The sequence below is a fragment of the Hemibagrus wyckioides genome, linkage group LG22 (genome assembly GCF_019097595.1).
Source record: "Hemibagrus wyckioides isolate EC202008001 linkage group LG22, SWU_Hwy_1.0, whole genome shotgun sequence".
In the NCBI taxonomy this organism is placed as follows: Eukaryota; Metazoa; Chordata; class Actinopteri; order Siluriformes; family Bagridae; genus Hemibagrus; species Hemibagrus wyckioides.
Window position 1 is genome coordinate 12,399,850 of NC_080731.1, and position 6,264 is coordinate 12,406,113.

The following is a 6,264-nucleotide window of genomic DNA, read 5'->3' on the forward strand; positions in this document are numbered from 1 at the left end:
CAAATTATACCAATTTAGACAAAATACACCAAGTAAACGTTTTATTGAATACCTGTAGGTGAATCATTCTTAACAGTGGTGATGATTTGTATTTCACATCGGTGGTTTTTGTTTTTTTGTACTGATGCCACAAACTAATGAGATTCAAATAATCTTGTCTTTTTATAATAATTCTTAGACTTGTGTGTATTGTGATTGTTTCGACAGTTGAAGATTCATCTGAAGGGTGGAGTATTACTTTAATGCCCTCAGTGTACTAATAAACATCATTTAGCTCGGATTGTGTAACAGCACTTTGTCTTCTTATAGCAGGTTGTGACAAAATAAATGTGCCTCTTCAAGCACCGACTGACGTTTTCCACCAAGGCTGGCGTGATAAGTGTTCCATCCATTTCCTGCATGCTGTAAATATGGCCATAACTGTGTCTAATATCCCTTTAAAAAATTCCATTTCATTTCATATCAGACACACCAGCCAGAAATATACACTGTGCGTAAAACCCAATTACATCATTCATTGTTTCTGGCAGCTTGCTGCTTAGGGAATTATCTTTATCAGTGCCTTCAAGTGTCGCATCCTACTAAGACTGCCTTCATGCCCAGAAATCCAGACTAGATTGGACAGAGGATGTGAAGCATAGCAGGGGTTTATAAGAATGCTAGAGATAAGTGCACAGGCCTGCACATCGACCTGGCCCTGTGGCATCTTCAGGGTGATGGGAGTGGATTTGCACTCTAATGAAGCAAATCGAGGGAGAGCAGCGAGGGGAGGTTAATGTAGTCAGTACTGTGTGTGTGTGTGTGTGCCACATCAGCTGCATAAATACCAATACAAAGCTGGTTATATTGTTTCTAAAACCTACCTGGGGGAGAAAACGGCCTCGGAAAATGAAAGAATATGCATTACAAAAGCAAGAGATCCAGAGTGTGGGAGAGCTATGGAGAGATTTCATTATTATTTTACAAGCCACCTGCAGTCTCTGTACAGTTTTACTCTGTTTTTATATGCCATACTTTAGGAACAATCAATTACAGAGCTTAAAAGGTTGAAATAATTATATGATTACACATTATGCTGTCTGTAAGATTTTGTCATACAATTTTAATAAAGGAGCAGGTAATTAGAGGGAAGTAACTGGAGTCGTTTCACAGGCTGATCATTTGTGTGTTCAAGGGTTAAGAAATGTGCAGTATTAATGATTCAGCTTTATATCAAGTGAATAGTAAGTAGACAAAGATACGATTTCTGAAGAAAACTGATTATTGTTTCTGTGTGTGTGTGTGAGAGAGAGAGAGAGAGAGAGAGAGAGAGAGCATATGTAATCATTCCAGTTCTGGTATATTTGAATAATTTTGGTAATCAGTCCCTCCAGGATTTTTGGATTTTGCCATCTGTGAAATTAGCACAAAATCCAGCGAACTCCCTGATATTTGGAGGAGCTTGCAGACCTGGGCGGAGACGTGTCTCTTTACGTCTTCACAATGTGCATTCAGCCAAAGCCTCTTGGATTCACGTGTGTTGAACATGAGTACAGCTATCATGGAAAGTAATTACATATGTGTCTTCACTGGTAGGAGTTTAAAAGAAGAATCCTTTGTTTGCAATTTAACCAAAAAAAAAATCTTTGAGGGACTGAATATTATTAAAAAAGAAAAAAACAACAACACTCAAAGCCCAAGCTCGAGCTTTTTTAAATGAATGAAGATCCAGTTGTATAAAATGTCTAGCTTACAGATATCCAGACAACACTTACGTCTTGTTAGCAGAGCGAAGACTAATTGAAGCGCTTGTGTTTTGTTTCCCATTCCAGCCACAGACTCTGAACACATGAGACATGTCTGTGCTGAATTGGCTGCGGGGAGAAGAGAATCTTTCAACTTCTCAGGAATCTTTCAATGTTCTGGTTTAGTCATCTACGCTTTCGTCAGGTTGTTAATCAAACCGGAGAAGACAGATAAAATGAAAAATCGACAAAAGTCTGTGAAAACACTTTGCTTTTCTGAACTAATGTCTCTGGCGCTGTAGCTGCTCTCCCGTCTGATGAGCTGCAGAATTTACATAAATGCATGTGATAATCCCTGGGATAGTAGTGTCTTGAAACAAAACAAATATCTGAGCAAACGCCTATGAAAAACTGTGTACAAAAATGCACCTTTATGCTAATAAAAACAACATGTAGCAGTGCATGTGGTTTACACACAGATAACTACACTCTCGTTGGTTCGTAGTTGAGCCTCTGACAGAATATGCTCTGGTGTGAACATTATGATTGTTTGATTTGACAAAAATGTCATGATTGACTTGTACATTATCATGATGTGTCATAGGCTTCCTACCAAACTCTCAGCAAGTCTGAGAGAGGAGTGAACCCGATGACACTGAAAAGAAGGAAAAACTCTTTGTGTTCTCTAACAAGTTGATAAAAGCCTTTAACACGCTGCTTCCAATGTAATTTAAAACTTGTTGCAATATCTTAGAAAAGGGAATTGATATAAATGTATCATGAGATCAGTATTGTGCTTATGTTGCTCAGTCCTAATGATCATATATGCGGGCAGTAGAAGAGAGTGTAGATGCAGGACTGCTGTTATTCCCATAGATTAAACAGGCTCTTGGTTACTGTTTGGTAGATCAGAGGCTCAAGCCCCAGTACTACCAATCTGCCACTGTTAGGCTCTTGAGCAAGGCCCTTACCCCTCTCTGCTCCAGGGCACTGTATCATGGCTGCCCCTGAGCTCTGACCCCAACTTCCTAGCAAGCTGAGATATGCCAAGAATTTCACTGTAGTGTACATGTGACAAATAAAAGCTTGTTCTTCACTGTGCTATCCATTTTCTAAAAAAAGCAAAAACAAAACAAGCAGTAGGTCTGCACTGAGCTTGTCCCACAAACACGTCCCACACATAAATGCAAATAAATACAATTGAATTGTAATGCAGCTGCTTTGCTTTATCCATAGTTCAGTTTTATTAGCTGTGATTAGAGCTGGATAAAATGTAGAATTAGATTCCCTGAACTGAGCATCTGCTGCAGTCTGACTCTGTGTGTGTGTGTGTGTGTGTGTGTGGTTTGGAGCATATCTGATTTGAGCACCAGTGAGCGTTCAGCCCAGCACAGAGTCCAGACTGTTATTGAACCGCAGCTGACAGATGAACGGACGAATATAGAGACGGGAAACGAGCTTACTGACAGGAAGTATTTATCGAAAATAGACGCTAGTGTTCAGATAACATGGTATTTATCACTTTTCCATTTCTAATTATACAGATACAACAGGACGCTTTGGAGCTCATGGGCATTCTGACACTATCAAGAAAAGCTTCGGGTCTGATGGCTAGTCGTTTCAGTGACGGCTTCATTATACCATCACGTCGTTGTAAAGGAAACGGAGCAATTTAGGGAAAATCATTATACGTCACAATCCTGTCAGGAGTGAAATTCCTGCGTAAATCTTCCTCCAGCCTCAGGCTTTCCCTCACGTGTACCTTTCCTCAGGACACTGTAAATTTTTTTGAGAGACATTTAGTAATTTAGTGGATATATTATGCACGCTCAGGGAACAGGGGAACGGTCTTATATCTTACATTATGAGCTGGGTTTTTTGCTCCCAATAATATAGTGAGCTTTCGACACCTCGCAGGTGTTTAAACCCAAGGCGTCCCCTGAGCGAGGCAGAAATGTGTAGCAGTTTGTTTGGATTGGAAAGCGTCTGGTCTATTCTTAGCCCTGTCTGGGGAACCTTTCGGGAATGTTGTACGTGCGAGGCGTTTTTAATTCCCCCATGTTTTCAAAGTGTATGGCGCTTTAGTTCATTGTACAACCTCACAAGATTTGACCAGGAGAGGGATTTTCACAGAAACTGGCTCTGAAACTGGTTAGATTGTGAGGGAGTTAGTTACCAGAATAAAGACTTGCTTTTTTATTTGGTTTGTTTTAGTTGACTTTGCTCAATAGAAAAAAAACCCCAAAAAACAAAAACACTTTAATATATTGCAAGTGTTTTTCCAGGAGATACTAACTGCAAACATGGATGAGCTACCTCAGCTGACCCTTTCCCTTCCTCTGGATGTTGTTTTCCATTCCATTCATGTTGCATCCACATCCACATCCAGCTGCAAAGAAGCACAGCGAAGAAGCACAGCTGAGTAATTAAGAGTAAGCGCCCTTTGCATAACGCCTGGGGTTTTTTGCTCTCTGCAGTCTGAGCTGAAGTTTAATACAATGCAATGTGATATTAGTTTCTGCTCAGAAAGCAAAAGAAGGAACATGTTTCGGTTCAGGGAAGAAGTTGATCTTCTTCCAGACCACATACAAATCTTCATCAGACGAGAATGAGCATTAAAGCAAAGCGTCATGTTCCTCGCAGCATGTGTCTCTGCTTGATGGCCTGCTGCTCCAACGATAATGGACATGTCTACTGCAGACCCAGTGAGGAAAATCACTTCATCTGGCAACACTCGAACCCTGCAGCTGCATGCTGTGTGTGTGTGTGTGTGTGAGCGTTTGTGTGCATATGCATACAAGTGTAGGCCTGTGAGGATGGAAGAGAGGGTGTGTGTGTAAAAATGTAGGCGTGTGTGTGTGTTTCTGCAACAGAGCACATCCTTCAGGGGATTTCCTTGGATAGGTTTGATGGAAATATCTGTAGGCTAAAACTCTGAATTCAAATTCTTACTTCTTTCTTTTTCAAACCCTATTTTCCACATACAGTCAGCCGGACTGCTGCTTTTGTAACTGAGCCAAATAAAGGTACACACACGTGTGTGTGTGTGTGTTTCTCACGGATGCAAATAACTAGTTGGCTTGAACTTAAAAGGCACAATAACAAGAAATCCTCAAGAAAAGCGTTTCAGAAAGTTCTCTGTGCTGTTTAGTGCCTTTATCTTCAGCTCTGACTCAGTCAGCTAGCTAGCTAAAGCTACCACTGAAGCTAACTTAGCTAAAAAGAATTTTCTCCTGACAAATCTCTAAATCTACTTCTGTTTTATGTTTCTTGAACCAAATGTATCACCTGTTCAGAAACATATTTTAATGTATTCTTTGACAAAAAAATGAAAAAAGTGAAATGTGTCACTTCCTTTGCTAGTTTTATTGCAGTTTGATGCAATAAGCCTCTAAATAAAGCCTCTAAGCCTCAGAATAGTTGATAGAAAACAAAAATACTACATTTTAGCATGACTCAAACATGATATTGGTTTCTCTCTGAGAAGAGTCTCTGGCTGCTGTGCTGTTTGAATTATTAGCAAGTTATTTTGTTTTTTAAATAAAGCTTAGCTAAACAACCCAGTGGATGACATGTAGGGAATCTATGCATTTTCAATCCTAGAAGCAAACTAGGAGTAATTTAATCGTTGTTGTGTGTCACGTGCCACAAAATAAACCACAAAAGAACCAAGCCACAAGTCGAGGTTAAACTATTTAATTTGCATAAGGATTAGGTTTAATAACGGTGATAAAGAGCTGTACTGTGATTCAGAATGATTCCAAATCCTCCAATTTTCTTCTTGCTTTTTCTTTTTGCAGTTTTCTTGCTAATGAAAGGAGGAGTAATGTGTGTCAGCATTTCTTATGTGAAGGGCTTCAGTGGTGCTTGGATTTCAACTGTAAACCTCTGTGTGTGCGAGACACAAGCTTACTCACACGTGCATTGCTGCCGGTGCTGCATAGCAGAGATAGACGCTGCCACTCATCACTTCATGCACTAAAGTGTAAATTAGACAGTGAGGGAAGTGGAGCGTGACTTAATGAGCGAAGGAAGGAATTCTGAAATTTTTGGAACTAAAGCCAGTTAATAGATGGTGTGATTGGCATGCTGTGCTCCTTTCGCTCTCTCTTTCCCCCTCCCTCCCTCTCTCTCTCTCTCTCTCTCTCTCTCACTCCTTCTCTCTTCCTCTCTCTCTCTTGCTCCCTCTCTCCCACTCACTCTCTCCCTCTCACCCTCTCACTGCCTCTCTCTCTCTTCCTCTCTCGCTCCCCTTCTTTCTCTCTCTTGCTCCCATTTTCTCACTCACTCTCACTCTCACAATCTCTCTCTCTCTCTGTTTCACTCACTCTCTCTCTCCCTCTCTCTCTTGCTCTCCCTCTCTCACTCACTCTCACTCTCTTGCTCTAACCCTCTCTCTCTCTCTCTCTTTCTCTCTCAGATGTTGTGCATCCCCCTGCTTCCTGTCATACTGCCAGCCAGACTCAAGCATCTGGCTAACACTGGATCTGTCATGCTGTCAGTGCAGAGACACAATTAAAAGAGCTCTGAGGACCCAGGT